The sequence below is a fragment of the Triticum urartu genome, chromosome 2A (assembly GCF_056163025.1).
Source record: "Triticum urartu cultivar PI428250 chromosome 2A, HENAU_Tu73, whole genome shotgun sequence".
NCBI lineage: Eukaryota > Viridiplantae > Streptophyta > Magnoliopsida > Poales > Poaceae > Triticum > Triticum urartu.
The window spans coordinates 747174933-747194586 of NC_141874.1; the positions used below are offsets into that span (position 1 = coordinate 747174933).

Below are 19654 nucleotides of genomic sequence, written 5' to 3' on the forward strand. Positions count from 1 at the left end.
TACCATTGAGGAATGCACTTTTCACATCCATTTGATATAAAGTGATATCATGATGGTTAACATAAGCAAGTAATATGCGAATAGCCTCAAGTCTAGCAACAGGTGCAAAAGTTTCATCGAAATCAATTCCTTCCACCTGTGTGTAGCCTTGAGCTAGAAGCCGTGCCTTATTCCTCACCACTAGGCCATTTTCATCTTGCTTGTTGCGGTAGATCCACTTTATGCCGATGATATTGTGCTTGCGAGGATCTGGACGTTAGACCAGTTCCCAGACATTGTTGAGCTCGAACTGATGTAATTCTTCTTGCATGGCCTGAATCCACTCAGGCTCCAGAAATACTTCATCTACCTTAGTGGGCTCTGTAATAGAGACAAAAGCATAGTGCCCACAAAAGTTAACAAATGTGAAGCTTTTGAGCGTGTGAGAGGACCTGGCGCTTTGATGTCATTGATGATATTTTCAACTTGCACTTCTTTTGCAATGCGAGGATGAGCTGGTTGCCGTTGTAGAATTTGATCAGCGTTTTCTTCAGCACCATTTTCTTCAGCATTTTCTTCAGGTGCATTAGCTCGACGTTCTTCATGTTCTGGAATGAATTCTTCAGTAGATTCTTCAGTAGGAATGACATCCTCAGTAGCCTTGAACTTGATAGTTTCCTTAGGTGCTGGTTAATCTATCACAGTAGGTAGGTGCTCTCTTTGCGAGCCATTATTTCCATCGAACCGCACATCTACAGTTTCAACAACTTTGTGAAGAACGTTGTTGAAGACTCTGTAGGTGTGCGAGTCCTTTCCGTAACCAAGCATAAAACCTTCATGTGCTTTCGGTGCAAATTTTGAGTTGTGATGAGGATCTCTAATCCAACATTTAGCACTGAAGACTTTGAAATAACTTACATTGGGTTTCTTATCAGTGAGGAGTTCATAGGCAGTCTTTTTGAAGAATTTGTGAAGATATACTCTATTGATGATGTGGCACGCAGTATCAATTGCCTCAGTCCAGAAACGACGAGGCGTTTTGTATTCATCAAGCATAGTGTGAGCCATCTCAGTAAGAGTCCTGTTCTTGCGCTCCATGACGCCATTCTGCTGAGGAGTGTAGGGAGCAGATAACTCATGAGTAATACCAAGTTCATCAAGATAGTCATCGAGACCAGAATTCTTGAACTCAGTGCCATTGTCACTTCTGATGTGCTTGACCTTCACACTAAAGTTGGTTGAAGCCCTCGAGGAAAATCGTTTGAAGACTTCCTGCACTTCATGTTTGTAAGTAACAAGGTGTACCCATGTATAGCGAGAATAATCATCAACAATAACAAAGCCATATTGAGATGCTTCATTTGAAATAGCAGAATAATGATTAGGACCAAAGAGATCCATGTGAAGCAATTCAAACGGGCGAGTGGTGGTCATGATAGTCTTTGTTGGATGCTTGGCCTTCGTCATCTTCCTAGCTTCACAGGCTCCGCATAGGTGATCCTTGAGGAATTTGACATTCTCGATGCCAATGACATGCTTCTTCTTCGCAAGCGCGTGCAAATTCCTCATGCCTGCATGACCAAGTCGTCGATGCCAGAGCCAGCCTTCTAAAGCTTTTGCAAGTAAGCACACGACTGGTTGTGGTCCTGTAGAGAAATCAACAATATACAAGTCTCCTCTCCTAAAGCCTTCGAAGACTTTGGAATTGTCAGCTTCCATAACCACAACACAACGGTACTTGTCAAAGACAACAACCATATCAAGATCACAAAGCATTGAGACAGACATAAGGTTGTATCCTAAGGACTCAACAAGCATGACCTTGTCCATGTGTCGATCCTTTGTAATCGCAACCTTACCTAGACCCAATACCTGACTTTTGCCTTTGTCAGCAAAGATGATATGCTTCAGATGCGACGGAGATAATGGAGCATCCATCAATAGATTCTTGTCACCAGTCATGTGGTTTGTACATCCACTATCGAGGACCCACTCAGTGGCTTTAGGTTGATCATCCTGCAGACAAATTAGTGCAGCTTACAAACTCATATACTTCATCAGTGAAGAATATGACATCAATTCATCAGATCAATTTCATCAAGTAAAAGAATTGATAAAGCAGTATGAGGACGTGAGAAATGAAAGTTCATTTCTTCATGATTAGCCTGCGTCCTATTGGGCATGCTCAGGTCTCCAGCAAATTCTTCAGACGATTACGTGCGTCTGGAGACCTGACCCTGTAGAAGAGATTAGTTCTTTTTCTTCACCACCCACATCTGAAGGGGTGGCAAAGAGTTCATCATTCTGCGAGCTCCATACGAGAAGGATGGCATAGAAGCCAGTCCATTTCGTTTCACATAAGAGGGGTTAGAATAAGCATAAGAGTAAGAAGAGAAATTCTTCGAGGACTTATGGACATAATAATTTGAAGAATAATGCACATATCCATAATCCTTAGATCTTCCCTGCGAAACAGACGGGTTAGCACGATGATGTTCATATGAGGACTTTGATCCTTTTGAGGAATTTGATCCATGTGAGGAGTTTGGTCCATATGAGGACTTGGATCCATATGAAGAATTTGGTCCATATGAAGAATTTGATCTGGGGTTCCTATTCTTCACAGGTGGCGTCATGATGACATTCACTTGAAGATTTTCAAGGCATCTTTTGGGAACCCAGATTTTCTTCATAGGGGAGCCGTTCCTGCAGTTAGTGCCAACATATCTAGCAAATACTTCACCATTCTGATTTTTGAACAATTTATAGTTGGAGTCAATTGACTCATCATCAGAATGAGGAGTTTCACATGCAAATCCAGATAAGTTAGATGGATCAACTGGAGGTCCCTTTGCAGCAACCCATGTAGTTTTGGGGTACTGCTCAGGCTTCCAATATGTACCATCAGCATTGAGTTTCCTCTCAAAGGCGATACCCTCTTTCTTAGGGTTCCTGTTGAGGATCTTCTTTTTAAGCACATCACAAAGAGCCTGATGCCCTTTGAGGCTTTTGTACATGCCTGTCGTGTACAATTCCTTCAGCCCTGCATCGTCAGTGATACTAGCAATGTCCTCAGATGAGGAATTAGTGATAGCAGAGGCATGTGAAGAATTTGAAACATTAGCATTATTTGAACATTCAGGTGAAGAATTAGCAGATTCACGTTCAATGCACTTCAAGCATGGAGGAACAAATTCTTCCTGAGATGCGCTGATTTGTTGAGCAAGTAATGAATCGCGCTCCTTCTGAAGATCTTCATAACTCACTCTTAGCTTCTCAAGGTCTTGCTTTCTTTGAAGAAATTCATAAGAAAGCTTCTCATGGTCGGATAAGAGAGTGTTATGATGACTTTGAAGATTGTCAAACCTAGTCTGAAATCTCTGAAGATTTTCAGTCAGGGCTTTAGTGCGATCCATTTCTTCACCCAACATATCATCACTTTTGTCTAGCATGTTTTGAACCTTTTCTAAAGCCCTTTGTTGTTTTACAACAATCTTAGCAAGTTTAGAATAGCTGGGCTTAAGATTTTCATCAGATTCATTCTCACTTGATTCAGATGAGGTATATTTGAGTACCTTGGCACCCTTTGCCATGAAGAAATAGGTGGGAGCGTAGTCATCATCCCCTTCATCAGCTTTGTTGGTGAGGTTATTTTCTTCAGTGTTGAAGATAGACTTGCTGACGAATGTAGTAGCGAGAGCTAGGCTCGCCACTCCGGATTTAGACTCCTCAGATGACTCCTCTTCCTCATTTTCTTCAGATTCAGCCTCAGAGTCCATTTCCTTGCCAATGAATGCCCTGGCCTTCTTGGAGCTGCTCTTCTTGTGATGTGAAGGCTTTGAGGATTTTGATGATGAAGATTTTGAGGATTTCTTCTTTTTCTTCGCATCATTAGAACTGTAAACCTTGTATTTCTTCTTCTTTGATTCCTTTTCCCATTGAGGACAGTCTTGAATGTAATGACCAGGCTTCTTGCATTTGTGGCAGAGCCTCCTCTTGTAGTCACTTGATGAGGAATCATTGCTCCTTGAGGGTCTTCCAAGGCGACTACGTCTTGAGAACTTTTGAAACTTCTTCACGAGCAGAGCCAGATCATGGCTCAGTTCTTCAAGATCACCAAGGCTGCTATCAGAGTCTTCATCTTCGGACTCAGATACTGCCTTGGCCTTTAGTGCACGTGATCTTCCATAGCTTGAACCATAGAGATCTCTCTTTTCATGAGTATTTAGCCTCTCGAGAATATCAGCGGGATCAAGTGACTTGTAATCAACACGTTCTTGTATCATCAATGCCAGAGTGTCAAATGAGGAATCAAGCGATCTCAGTAATTTCTTCACCACCTCATGGTCGGTGATGTCAGTGGCACCAAGTGCTTGAAGCTCATTTGAGATGTCAGTGAGGCGATCGAAGGTTTGTTGAACATTTTCATTGTCGAGTCTTTTAAAGCGGTTGAAGAGATTGCGAAGAACATCAACTCGAGAGTCACGCTGAGTTGAGACTCATTCATTCACTTTGGACAACCTGCCCCAGATAAGCTTTGCTGTCTCCAAAGCACTGACTCTGCCATACTGTCCTTTGCTCAGATGGCCACATATGATATTCTTCGCTTGAGAGTCGAGTTGCTTGAATCTCTTCACATCAGCAGCATTCAGAGAAGGTGTGACTGAGGGAACACCATTTTCCACAACATACCAGAGATCGTTATCAATTGCTTCAAGATGCATTCGCATCTTATTCTTCCAGTAGGGGTAGTCCGTCCCATAGAAGGTAGGACACCCAGCAGAGACCTTGATCATGCCTGCGGTCGACATAACTAAAACTCCAGGCGGTTAAACCAAAATCACACAGAACAAGGGAGTACCATGCTTTGATACCAATTGAAAGTGCGTTATATCGACTAGAGGGGGGTGAATAGGCGATTTTTATGAAATTCTTCACTGAGGAATTTGCCGGTGAGGAAATTCCTTAGCGAAGAACTACTAGCAGCGGAATAAGTACTCAAAAGTAAACATAACAGAATACAAGCATAGTCATCATGATGAAATGAAGACAGGCACAGAGTACAGGAAGCGTAATCACAGGATAGCACAGGATGAAGACAAACAGACTGATGAAATTGAACTGAGGAAATTGAGAAAGTCTTCAGTCAAAGTCTTCAAATACAGATATGAACAAACACACAACACAGTTATGAGGAAATGAAAGAGTTGAGGAAATAGAACCAGTAAGCTTGGTGAAGACAATGATTTGGTAGACCAGTTCCAACTGCTGTCTCAGTTGTACGTCTGGTTGGACCGGCTGAGTATTTAAACTCGAGGACACACAGTCTCGGACACCCAGTCCTGAACACGCAGCTCAGGACACCCAGTCCTCACCGTATTCTCCTTGAACTAAGGTCACACAGACCTCGTCCAATCACTCGTGGTAAGTCTTCAGACGACTTCCAAACCTTCACAAACTTGGTCACTCGGCGATCCACAATTCCTCTTGTATGCTCTAGACCATGACGCCAAACCGTCTGGAAGATGCACAGTCTTCAAAGGTAACAAGCGCCGGATCCACGCAGGATCAATCTCTTCAGTGATGCTCAATCACTTGGGGTTTGTAGGTGTTTGGGTTTTTCCTCACTTGATGATTTTCGCTCAAAGTCCTCAGAGGATGGGTTGCTCTCAAATGACAAGTGTCAGTTTCTCTCGGAGCAGCCAACCAGCTAGTGGTTGTAGAGGCGGCTATTTATAGCCTAGGGAGCAGCCCGACATGATAAGACATAAATGCCCTTCAATGATATGACCATTAGGTGGATAGATATTTTGGGACAGCTGGCGCATAGCACAGCAACGGTCAGAATTTTGAGTAGTAAAATCCTTAGGGCTATCATGTTCCTCACTGTGTAGGCAATCCGCACTGGCGAATTCCTAACTCCTCAGTCAGGACAAATTCCTCAGAGACCAGAAGAACTTCGTCTCTGTCACTGAAGAAATTGACTGAACTGTATGAGATTTTCAATGGCTTCACTCGAAGGGATTGGTAGGTGTAGGATTTTGAGTTGAGCATCACATGGAAATTTTTCCTTAATATTTCCTCGACCCCCTTTAACAGTACGGTGTTTCCTATGACTCAAGAAACAGAAAAACAAAACTATGAAAACAAAAGTCTTCAAGCTTCATATTCCTCGCATGAATATCAAGTCTTCACGGACACACCAATTTCTTCACTTTCAAAGTCTTCAGAAATAGCAAAATCTTCAGTCGAAGATATTCATTTTTAGGGGTCGACTTTTCCTGTAAATATCAAACTCCTCATAGACTTATAAACCTGTGTACACTCACAAACGCATTAGTCCCTAAACCTATAAGTCTTCAATACACCAAAATCACTAAGGGGCACTAGATGCACTTACAAAAATCTTCCAAAAGTCTTAAGAGATCCAAAGTCTTCAGTCGAAGAACTTCATTTTTAGGGGTCGACTTTCTCTGTAAATATCAAACTCCTCATAGACTTATAGACCTGTGTACACTCACAAACGCATTAGTCCCTTAACCTATAAGTCTTCAATACACCAAAATCACTAAGGGGCACTAGATGCACTTACACCGGCATGCCGAGCTGCAACTCTGTGTCAACGTCCCGCTTGCCGCTGACGATCTCCATCACCTGCCGCTCGCTCGCTCACACCAAATGGGAGGGGGTCGGAAGCAGCAAGGGAAGCAGAGAGAGAGAGAGAGAGAGAGAGAGAGAGATGGCCAGCCAAAGCACAAGGAAAGAAGGATGGTGGCATGCGGATTTATAAAAGCAACTCTATCAGACCCCGCAAAAAGCCTCGACCCGCAAAATAACTGATAAAATGCGGGTCGGTGTGGAAAATCCCGCCCGAACAGACCCCACAAACGCGGCCGGCCCGCAAAAAATTTTGAGGGGCGCGGCAAAATCTTGGCCCCAACCCACGAATACGTGGGTTTCCACCTCGCCCGTACGGTGCCCCATATCGCAGTCAAGCAGTTGGCGGGAGGGATATTTCATATTTCAGCCCACGCCCTTTCCCCATCTCTTTCTGCCGCTGCTCTCCCTTGGTTCCGCCCATCCGCCGCTTGCGAATCCGGCCAAATCTGCGGGCGGAATCGCGTCGCGGGGGCGTCCCCCACCCTCCAGCACCAATACGCTGCACCGCCCCCCAGATCCGGCGAGAAGAGCCGCCCCTCGTCGTTGTCGCTACCGGGGATCAACTGCCCCTCGTTGCCGCCCGGGATCGCCCGCCCCACAAGCCGCCGGTTAGTGTGTGTTTGTGCTTTGTGTCGGGCGGTTTGCATAGTTGATTCACGCGGCGTGCGATTCTTGTTCATGTAGATGGAATTGAGCCCATGCAATAAGTTCTTGCTCTCCGATTCGTCCGATTCAGACGACTCGGATGTTGAGACGATGCTTGCAACCTTTTGGCAGCAGACATTAGTGATGGCACTTGCGGTGAAGGAGCACGAAGACGAGAACCGGAAGAGGCGGCGAGGATCAACCGTCGAGCGTCTTTGCATTCCTCAGAATCGCCACTCGGGAACGAGATGTTGATGCAAGACTACTTCGCGGAGAATCCAACAAATCCATCGCACCTCTTCCGGAGAAGGTACCGAATGCTCCGATCCCTCTTTGTGAAAATTGTTCCAGCTTACGAGAAAAATTGTCGGTATTTTACTGAAAGAAGAAATGTTGCAGGCTTAAAGGGATTTAGTGCATACCAAAAAATCTCCACAACTATGTGGGTGATTGCATATGGCGTTCCGGCTGACTATGCCGATGAGTACCTTCGCATTGGTGAAGATACCACAATTGAGTCAGTGCGTAGATTTGCCAAAGTGAGCATCCGTGTCTTTGGTCCTCAATATCGTCAGGCACCCAACGAGGATGACACAAAGAAATTGATGGCATCTAATGAGAGGAGAGGTTGGCCTGGCATGCTAGGTAGCATTGATTGTATGCATTGGACTTGGAAAAATTGCCCGAAGGCATGGCGGGGAATGTATTGTGGCAAGTCTCGCGATGCAACAATTGTGCTAGAGCCGTAGCATCCGAGGATTTATGGATTTGGCATTGCTTCTTTGGTATGCCGGGCACTCTCAATGATATCAATGTGTTGCAGCGGTCTCATTGGTTTGCTAGGCTCGCTAGTGGTGATGCTCCTGCTTGCAACTACACTATCAATGGGCATGAATACACAAAAAGGGTAATATCTTGCAGATGGTATATGCCCTTCTTGGCGCACATTTGTCAAGAGCATCAAAGATCCCAAAACTTGAAAACATTGTGAATTCGCAAGCGTGCAAGAGGCAGCCCGAAAAGACATTGAAAGAGCATTCGGCGTTTTGCAATCTAGGGTTGCCATTGTTCATGGTCCTGCTCGTTTTTGGGACAAGAGGACCTTAAAAATATCATGACATGTTGTGTTATCCTTCACAATATGATTCTTGAAGATGAGAGAGGAATGAACTTGGAGTTCTTCTACGACAATGTGGGTAGCCGTGTCAAACCAGTTAGAGACCCTAACTGCATTAGAGCTTTTCTTCAGACCTACAAGGAGATTGAAAATGCAAACACCCACTTTCAGCTTCAGGAGAATCTCATTGAGCACCATTGGCAAAGGGCTGGACAGTAACAAAATCATTTTTCTATTCATTTGTATTTGTATTTGGAACAAGTTTTGTATTGCATTATTTAGTTTGCTTCGTAGATTTGAATAATTATTTGTAATGTGGATGATTGTTGTATTGTGTTGGTATTGAATAATTATTTAGTTTGCTTCCGTGATTTGAATAATTATTTTGTAGCATGGATGTTTGTTTTATTTTTGTGGTGTGGTATTGATATTTGCGGACCGGCAGGATGCGGGATGCAGCGGCGCAAGAGCAGACCCCGCAAAGTCGACCCGAAAAAAGTATATTCCGCGAATATTCTTTTATACGGGTCCGTTTGGCGGGTCTGCCTCTGCGGCCGTCCGCGCCGGCCCGCAAAGTCGCTTTTTCGTGAACTGCAAACGTGTTTTGCTGGCGGGCGGGATGCAGGGTCTGCTAAAGATGCTCTAAGGTAGCAAAGCAAACCGACGACTATCTTTTTTAACATGGTACAGATGCAAGCGCTCATATACATGTGCATACAATCACCCCTATGAACGCACACACACCCTACCCCAATGAGCACCTCTGAAAGACTGAGCCGGCATATCATCTTAAAATTTACGAAGTCACCATAGGCACCTCGTCGTCGACGGGAACGTCTCTCACACTGAATGTGCATCGCCGGAAATCCTAAAATAAATCCAGGAATAAATGCGAGCACCAACGTTTAAACCCTGATGGGCTGGGGATACCACAGTCTCTCTAACCATCCAACCACAGGTTGGTTCGCAAAAACCGAACCGGCGACTATCTGTGTGTGTGTGTGGTGTGTGTGTGGTGTGTGTGTGTGTGGTGTGTGTGGTGTGTGTGGGGTGTGTGTGTGTGTGTGTTAACGAAAGCTGTTAGAGCATCTACAAACGTGCGCCTCAAACCCGTCTCATACGTCTAGGCAGCCCGCCTGGTCACTGTCCGGTCACGTTTTTTTGATCCAGACGGACGCCTCAAACACCCGGACTGGTCGGCACCCCTCATATCAAGTCTAAATATAGGGCGGATATGAGGCGCCCGGGCACGTCGGACCCGGCTCATGCTGGCCCATCCGACCCCACTTATATTCGCCCCATCTACTCGCCGGAGCAAACCCTAGCCACTCACTCCACTCCCCTTCGCCACCCGAGCTCACCTCCGGCGGTTTCCAGCCTTCTCTGTCATGGCAGGCAGCGGATCGGACTTCAACCAGCCCGGATCCATCGACTGGGGTGTCATCCCGTGTGGGATGGAGGCAATGACGGTCCGCATTGCACTCCGCCACCCCCTGGAGGACAACGCTCGGCCGACGGACGGATCCGTCCGCCGCGACACCATAGTGTCAGCTGACCAGGCGCTCGGGTCCTCTTGTGATGGATCCTCGCGGTCCCGCCAGCCGGAACACCTTTCCTTATCCATCACCGGTCGGAAAGACTATGGATCCCACTAGGAACAGACGGCCCGCCGTGGGAAAGAGAGGATAAGGACCGTCAAGGCCCGTATCACGGTGGAAATGGCGGCAGCGGAGGCGGCTGATGTGGCGGCACGGGCGGCCGCAGAGGAGGAAGCCATCTGCGCCCGCATTGTGAAGGAACGGCAGCGGAGGAACACGCGTGCCCTCTCCCGATAGCAGAATCGGGTGATCCATGCCATGGCGGGACTGCCACCGAAGGAGGAGGAGGACAGCGACGGTGAGGACTGCTCCGGCGATGAGCAGATCCGGCTCGATCCGTACTGCATCTTCGACTGGTACTTCCACGAGAAGGACGGCAAGGGCGCTGGGAGGGGCAAGGGAAGCCGTGGATGATCTCCATCATAGCCAAACATACCAAATTTTGGTAGTCCGATGTCATGTTATTTAGTAGTAATGGAGTAGCCGGATGATGTGTGCATCGATGTAGTGATGAGTTTGTATGGATTTGAGATATGATAATTAAGGTGTTCAGATGTGAATTACATTATTTGAGGGATGCCCGATCAATGCCCGTGGATGCGCCTGGGCACGTCCACGGCCGTTTGAGTGACCAGATTTGCCAAGTCTGGATGTAGATGCTCTTAGAGTTTGAATTGTGTTATCTAGAAGTTGGCATAAGGTAGAGTTGGTTAGTTGATGATAAGCATCCACCCCTAGTTGCACTAAATCGTGGTAAAGACGTTGTGAAGAAATTCATACACTAAGATAACAATATGTCCATATATGGACCAAGCATGCGCCCTTTTATTGAGCACAATGATGCGAATCGGGTTTTAATGAGTTCTAATATGTAGCGCCAAGCACTTCCATTTTCTCGGTCTGAGAAATGCATTCCGATTGAAGTTCAATATGAATCTTTGGGACTTATCATGAGATTTATGCCCACTATCTAATAATGGAAAATAAAAAAATATTAAATGTCACTAAGTAAACATTATACTTTGACATTCAAAGTGAAAATGACATTAATATTAAATGCCACAAAATTCCCCAAATTATAAGATTTAAATATCAAAACAACATCAAATAATAATATTTGGCTAATAATAATTGTCTAATAAATGACAACGTGAGCTTTGGAAAACAAAATTTCTTTGTTAAGAAAATTTATTATAATTCCATACTCATCATTTTGAGTCGTTATACATATTTCAGCAATGCATATCATAATAAAATAAAATGCACCAACCCAAAACTGTAGTTTTGCTCAATAAGAATTTTGCATGAACATTATTTTAACATATAGTGTATTGCGGAAAACCGAACCATGCGACGATCAACATTCTCCTTGACGTGGCCTCAAGCCATTAGAAAGGATCACATCATTTGGAAAAATGCCATAATGAAGACATCACCATAAATTTCACACTCAAATAAAGTTTCCAAATAATATACTAAAAAACTTTAGGGAGTGAAACATCATAAATAGTGATAAAGATAAATATCATTTCACGACATTAATATTTGAACACTAAAATGATAAAAATATATCACCATTTAAAATTCCATAAAGGGCATTAACATTATAAGACATTAAATTTTCAAATCAAATTTCTTATCGACTCTATTTTATTTGCAAATTTTAAACATGAGTTTTGTCATAATTTAGGATGTTTTCAAACATCATCGAGGGAGAACATTAAATTTTAAATAACATAAAACACACTGAAAATAAATTTCCCCCTAAGAACATAATCAGGCCGACTGTAATCCAAGGCTTCTCGACTAGACACTTCACTAGAGTTAACATTTATTGTCACATAATTTTGGTCATTTTCTACCTTAAATAGTGCACAAGACTTTTGTAGAAAACTAAAACAGGGAAACTTCACTGGAAAAACAGAAAATTGACCATAAAAATATATTCAGGCCACATTACCCACGGGAGCCTGTTAAAACTTTTAGCCCAGCAGAAGGAAATTCTTAAAAAAAAAAGAAAAAAACTTCTTGTGCAGACGAGCAGATCCAGGGCAGCAGCCCATGGTAGAATATGGCCCAAGAGCGTCCCAAGGCCTTTTATCTCCCTGGGACGTTCGCTGGGTTGAAACCCTATTCCCCGTTCCTCCCTCCTCCCCAGAATTTCCCGATCCCGTGTCAGCCAGCGCCGATCTCCACGCCGATGTGGCAAGCTTGCTCGTAGACACGCGCGTCCATCGATGGTATCAAGATGCGCGCGGTTCCGCCAAGCTTGCCTTGTCGTGTGATGTGCGTTGCGTACGGTGATGGAGCAATGACCGGGAGCCTTAGGTGGTGGTGCTGCCGGCCCCACCGGCAGCAATAAGAAGGTGACGACGGCGATGCGAGGCATGTACAACCATGAGCTCGCGCGTCTCCTCCGAGGAGCGGACGGCGGTGGCAGTGTGGGCCACGTTTCGATCGGATGAGAAATTGAGAATGGGGAAGAAATAAGGATAAAATTGGATGTGCCCTAATTATTGCACATCTAAGTGACTCAATCAAGTATAAAAAAATATCAGCGTGAATCTCTGGGTGAAATCAATGACAAGGGATTCTTTTCTTTTTTGAGAAACAGTTACCCAGGATTTAGATGTGCCATATCTAGGACACATTTAGATGTGTTTTAGTAAAACTGAAACTAAAAAGAGTGAGATAGAGAATAAGGACACAGACACAGAACGTTAATTGTTTGAGTGAAAAACGATCAAGGCCAGAACGTGGGTGAAGTTTGTTTTAAACCCTGAATTCATACTGCCCGTCCAGAATGAATCCTAACCTCTTAATCCCTGAAATCGACACCCCGTACTCATTAATCCCGGTCTTATCTCAACCTTGGATCAGTTCATACGTGTTTGATGCGTCGGGAAAGTAATAATCCCGGCCGGGATCACTCCCTACTCTCACTTATTACATGGGTCCACCTGTCATATTCATCTTCTCTCCTCCGACCACTATTTCGCATGTCTTGTCGCACTACAGCCGTGCCATACATCGTCTGTCGCGACCTCGCTCTACAGCCCTGCTCTGAGGCCGCGCTATGAGGAGTCTCATCATGCTGCGTTTCGGCTTCGTTGTTGTAGCGCCCGTCCGCCACGGCATCAAGCCATCAACAGATGGCACAGCCGCGTGTTTCGATCGGCTGCATCGACAACATGATCATTCTACCTAAAACGCAAGATCAGTTCACCGGTAGTAGATGGACGTACGTTCAATTCAAAGCTAGCTCGGAAACAGGTAAGTAGTTTGATTGATTTCTCTAGCAGCAGTACGTGCGCGTACGTACGGGAACCTCGCTCTGGCCTCTGGCTGCCACTACCAGGCGATGGAACCCGGCCGGCATGCCGGTTGTCCAACACAGCGAACAGGTTCTGCGGCATCAAGGCCAGCCGGGCAGAACGAGCACGTCGATAGTGAACGTGCGTTGCCGTAGCATCCGTCCGGCAGATCCGTTCGGCGAAGGCCCTGAAGACGCTGCTGGAGGCCATGGCGCAGAACGGGAGCGCGTGGTGCCAGGAGCACACGGCGTACCAGTCATGGGCTCATGACCCCAGAAGGCCCCAGCATCCTTGGGCTTTGGCGCGGCGTGGGCCAGCAGCGCGACCGGCTTAATTAGGAGTCGTCGTCGGAGCGGCTCCTCCGACGAGGTCCGGCATCCGGGACGAGGAGGGACGGCGCCGTGAGGACGACGATGCGGACGGGGCCTTCTGGACAGCTGCGGGCGCGCTGGTGGCCACGACGCCGGGGCGGCGGCGCGTGCGCGCCTCGCTTCAGTACAGGAACGACTACCGCGGCGGTTGCTGGTTCGGGTGGCCGTCCGCCATGGCCGACGCACGCCCGTACACGGACAAGCAGCTTCGCACAGCACCGGGAAGGGGATGTTGCGCTCGCGTCGTGGGCTCGTGGCCGTGCGGCGGCCGGCGGGAAAGGAGCCGAAGAGGTGCCAACGTACAGAAGGGGAGGATTGGGATAGGGGATATAACAGGTGGGCCAACATAGTCGGTGAGAGTAGTGATTGATCCCGGTCAGGATTGTTGTTTTCCCGGTCCACGAAACGGATCCAGGATTCATATTGACTGGAATAAGTGACTTTAGGGTATCAATTTCAAGGATTTAGAGGTAAGGGTTTGTTAACATCGTGCTCTACAACTTTAGGATTTAAAATGGACTTCACTCCTAGAACGTCAAACATTTTGAACCAGAGGGAGCACTTTATTATCGCACAAGCTAGAGCCGGGAGAGGTATTTTCTGCATGCGCACGAACCACGCCACACCCACGCACTAGTAGCGATGCACCCACGCACCACGGAACGGCTAGCTAGCTCAGGCGGAACGAACCGGCGGGTCCTATGCCACGTTCGTATCCATGAGGCCTTGTACAATGAGAAATGCTTAGAGAAGGTGTTTAGAGAAGTAAATCAGACTTTTCTTAAGCACCGGTGCTTATTTGTACTGGATAGACGCTTAACTAAGTGTTTTTTTTTGTAGAAATAGGCACCGGTGCTTAGGAAAAAACCGGTTTATTTTTCTAAGCATCTCTCTAAGCACCTTCCATTGTACAAGGCCTGAGGGCGGCGGCGTCGGCTCCTTCTTTCCGCGCGTCCTCGGCGGGGTCGCGGCTTCAATTGCCCGCGCACGGTCGCGGCCATGCGGCGGGTCCGATGCGGCGTCTACGCGTGAGCCCCATTCCTTCCTTTTTCTGGATTTTCTCTTTTTTGGATATTTCTGCGGTTTAAAAATCGGGGACTTTACTTACTCCTTTCTATCTATATAGGGCTTAATGTGTTTTTCAAATATAACTTTGACCAGATGTTAGAGCAATAATACATGACATACAACTTACACAAAGCATATTGTCAAATTCGTATGTGAAAGGAGCTTCGAATAATATAATTTTCACATTATGCATGTCATGTACTATTAATTTTGTCAGTAATCAAAGACGATCTTGAAAAACGCATTAGGCTCTATATAGATGGAAGCAGGGAGTAGTCAGTTGATCCACTGCTTGTAATTTCCTAATCAGGGCCTAAAGCAGCGCTAATTCCAACAGTATCCGGCTCCGCGCAGCTTTTTGATGTGACCCTCCGTGACGGAGGAAGCCATCCACTTGCCTCCCGCTCCGGACATGTTTGGAGAATGTTGAGGAGAAGGATGTGGACTTGGGCGTTAGATCTCGAGTACGCAAGAATGGATGAGCAAGGAGGAAGAAGGCGTGGGTAGAAAAAGGTTAAACCTTATCCCCTTATAAGGGCGGCCGAAACTATGCGCCCCCACTAGCCTGGTAAAACTCGCTTATCCCCCAAGCGCCGTAATTGATGGCGCGGTTGGGTTACCAACACCCGTATTGATGAGAATCCCGTAATAAGGGGGACACGATCTCTGCTTTGAGAAGACGTGTCAAGAAACTGCCTCGCGTTATGTGCGGGGCTAGTTAAAGGAAACGGTTCGAATAATCACAGGGTCATGGCATGATGTCATGTTGCCAAAACGTATCAACAGATTAGATTTGTGAAAATATTATTCTCTCAATGGTAGTATGTGGAACTTATTTTGCAGGGTCGGACACTATCCTTTTATTCGAACTCTTCTGTGGTGTATCCGAAGGAGGAACCCGTCTTGCAATGCCGAAGACAACACTGCGCGCTGGACTCATCGTCATTGAAGCCTGGTTCAGGGGCTACTGAGGGAGTCCTGGATTAAGGGGTCTCCGGACAGCCGGACTATATTCTTTGGACGGACTGTTGGACTATGAAGATACAAGATTGAAGACTTCGTCTCGTGTCCGAATGAGACTCTACTTGGCGTGGAAGGCAAGCTAGGCAGTACGGATATGGAAATCTCCTCCTTTGTAACAACAAGTAAATTTGTCCAGACTGACAAAATCACTACTTCTGGATATTTTGCACTGGAAAGACATACACACATATCTGTATATCACATAAATAACAGGTAAATTTGTCTAGACTGACAAAATCACTACTTCTGGATATTTTTGCATTGGAAATACATAAACACATATCACAGACAACAAGTAAATTTTTCCAGAGTAACGAAATCACTAGTTCTGGATATTTTGCATTGGAAAGACATAACTGGTTCAGTTCTACATAGATGCATTAGTTCAACACATATCTGGTACTACATGACCAGAGTGACATAACCAACAAAGTGACGTAACCAACAAAATGAAATAACCAGCAGTTCATTAATATGCTAACTTAAATCACTAGTCCATCATATCATTTCTTTGATTTTTTCTTGGCTTGCACATTCTGTTTGTTTGTAGCCTTCCTCTTCCCTCCACTTGTTCCTGCTTGTGCTTGAACTTCTCCTCCGCTCTTAGCCTGCTGGCTTGCTCTGATCTGAGCATCAGTGTTTGCTTGCTGTTGCAAAATATGAGAGTACATAGGCATGTCATTGCACAAATTATTAAAATAAAAGGACAACCATTTTAAAAAGAGAGTGAACTTGTATTTACCTCAGATGACTTCATTTTCCTGCCAGTTTTCTTCAGGAAGGCATTCTTCTTCTTCCCTTTTTCAGGATTCTTGTTGCAGCCTGTCTTGTTGTGGCCCTTGTGGCCACACATGCTGCAAGTAATTTTAGTGCCATGCTTTGACATTTTCTTTCCTTTTGGTTCTTCTCCCTCTTCCCTCTTTCTGTCATTCTTCCTAGGCCTACCTGGCATACTCACGTACCCAGGTGCTTGTGGTCTAGGTTTGTCAGAGACGGGCCATCTCTCCTGTCCTTCTGCTGGCTCCAAGCAGTGCTCATATATCTTCTTAAATTGCTCAACTGAATAGCACTTGTGAATGAAATCAGCTATGTTTCTTCCACTCTTGTATATGGCACTAATGGCATGGCAGCAAGGCAGCCCTGCCAGCTGAAAGTAACCACAAGAGCAAGTCCATTTGTCCAAGTTTACTGTATAGCTCCTTCCTCTGCCACTGACATGTTTCACCTCGAACCCTTCCTTGCCATTCCAGGGAACATCACAGAACTGAGTCATTTTGATGGCCACCTTAAGCTTCTTGAAAATGTTTGGGCATATATCACTAGATGTCCACTTTGCACTTTTGCTTCTATTTTCTTGGACTCTGAGTGTCATCTTGTGTCTAATTTTCTCTAGCATAGAGATGATAGGATAGAATCTGGCCTCAACTATGGCATTATTGAAGGACTCACATAGATTGTTATCCACTGAGTCACAAAGGGATCCAACAGGAAAGAATGCTCTTGCCCAATGCTTAGGCTCTGTCCTCATTATGTCCCTTGCACCTTCAGGTGTATCTTGAGCTAACTTGGCCTTCCTATACATGAAGTCTTCTCTGTTTGCAGCCTTGGCAATTGCCCAAAATTTCTTTTGCAAAGCATGCTCTCTAAACTTCTTTTTCCAGTTAGTATAGATGTGTCTAGCACACATTCTATGTTGTGCCTTTGGCAAGTAGTCTTGCATTGCACTGATCAAGCCCTACACAGAAGTTGGAATTTTATTTAGCATTTGTACATAAGACAAATGAGTACACCTAAAAAACCAACACAAATGTTTCATGCTTCGACAACATGATCATTTAAAAGATCATAATTAACAACATACCTTCTGCTGATCTGATATGAACACCCATCCTTCACCTTGATCATTAATATCCAAGTCCTTTATCAACAGGCCAATAAACCACTCCCAAGTTTCGGTTGTTTCTTTCTCCACTACTGCCCAAGCTACTAGATACATTTGATTATTAGCATCTCTACCAATAGCACATAGCAACTCACCTTGACATGCTCCTTTGAAAAAACAACCATCAAGCCCAATAACTCTTCTGCATGCTTTAAAACCCTGTTTCATAGCACTAAAGCACACATAAAAGCTTTGGAAGATATTTTGATCCATGTACTCAGGGTCCAAGCCAACAAGGATTGTGCTCCTAGGATTGCTCCTAAGTAGTTCAAGATGGTAATCAAACACCTTGGTGTACTCATCTTTCAGTCCAGCAAGTAGCTTCTCTGACACTATCTTCTTAGCAGCCTTGCACTTTGAAGTTGATACATCAGCAAAGAAATCTTTCAAAACAGTGGCTTTAATGCTATCAATTTTCCATGTGGGGTTGGCTCTTAAGATATGCTCATATCTCCTAGCGATAACTTTTGCAGTGACAAGATGATTGTCTCTGTTAGGTGCACACTCATGTTGATCTTCATATGTGATCACCTGGAATCTAGAACACCTGCTAGTATAAGCACCATATATAGTTCAGGGACATCCAGGCCATCCACATTTAGCCCTAATCCTCCCTTCTTCTGACTTCATGAAGTTTATACTTCTAAATGTCAGGAGTCCATATTTTATTAGTGCCTTTCTCATCTGATCCTTGCTCCTGAAAACCATTCCTAAGCAGAATAGTGGAATATCTACCTTAGGGTTATACCTTGGGAACTTAGTCTTCCTCCTAACAAATTCTCCTTCATGATCACTGTCCTCATCATATGAGTAATCTTCGTCATCTGAGTCAAAGTGGTCTTCTCCTACCACTTCTTCCACATTAGCCACTAGATCTATTGGAACGGCACCAGATGGATTTCTCTTAGCCCATCTCTTTGAGTCTCTAATTCTCTTCTTAAAAGCCCTTGCTTGTTCCCTTAGCTCAACATATTCCTCTTCCAGTCCACTCTCATCACTTCCTGCCACATAATCACTATCATCTTCCTCACTGTCTGAAATTGCAAAGCCACTGTCATCACTCTCATGTTCATATGTATGTTGATCTGCTGCATTATCTCTATGTGTTCCTGGATTAATGACCTGAGAGGTATGTAGCTGAACCTGAGAACTTTGTGCCTGAATTTGTAAACTCTGTATCTCAACTTGTGCACTTTCAGTCCTCTGTTTCATTCTGAAATTGTGCTTTGTAGGGCTGCTAATAACCTGGGTTATAACACCACTATCATTTGGTACAAGCATACTTTCTGTTGCAGTCAACGATGATGGATTTCCACTAATTATCTGAACATCTTCCTCTGCAGTTATGACTGCATCTAGTTCTGTATCACTCCCTCCATCTAACTCATTGCTCATCTCATTTTCAAAATCACTACCACTATCACTTGCACTTTCATCATCTTGCTCCCCAAAGTACTCCACATAGACCTCAGCCACTCCTCCATCAATCATGCATTCAGACATCTTCATACAGCCAACATCATCACACAAAAATAATAGGCCATCCACTAGTTTTTTACCAGGGATCAGGAAGTAAAGCTTCATACTTTCTTTAAAAGGTATGTGATCACCAAGAAATTCTTTGATCTCTGGCAAAGATAATTTATCCCTTTCAATCTCTGACATTCCATCATCTCCACCAACATAGTCTAAAGTAGGTCCTATTCGAACAAATTGCCCACCGAAATTAAACCGCACATTCAGTTTGTCTCAAGCATCCATGATGAGAGCACAAACCCTAACCTGCATTGCCACACATTTTTGGACGAAATCAATGGCTAGTACAGCTTTTCCGGACTAAATGTAAAAGTAAATCCAATGTTTTCCAACAAATCAATGCCCTAATTAACCTCATTTTCCTGCCCAGAAACCCTAACCAGAGACAATCAATGGCAAAA

The 19654-nt window shown here is 44.9% G+C and overlaps 1 pseudogene; it reads right to left on the reverse strand.

Annotated features, from left to right (window-relative positions):
• Window positions 1-16278: 16278 nt before the first annotated feature.
• On the reverse strand, window positions 16279-19478 carry LOC147987643 (uncharacterized; annotated as a pseudogene).
• Window positions 19479-19654: the final 176 nt, after the last annotated feature.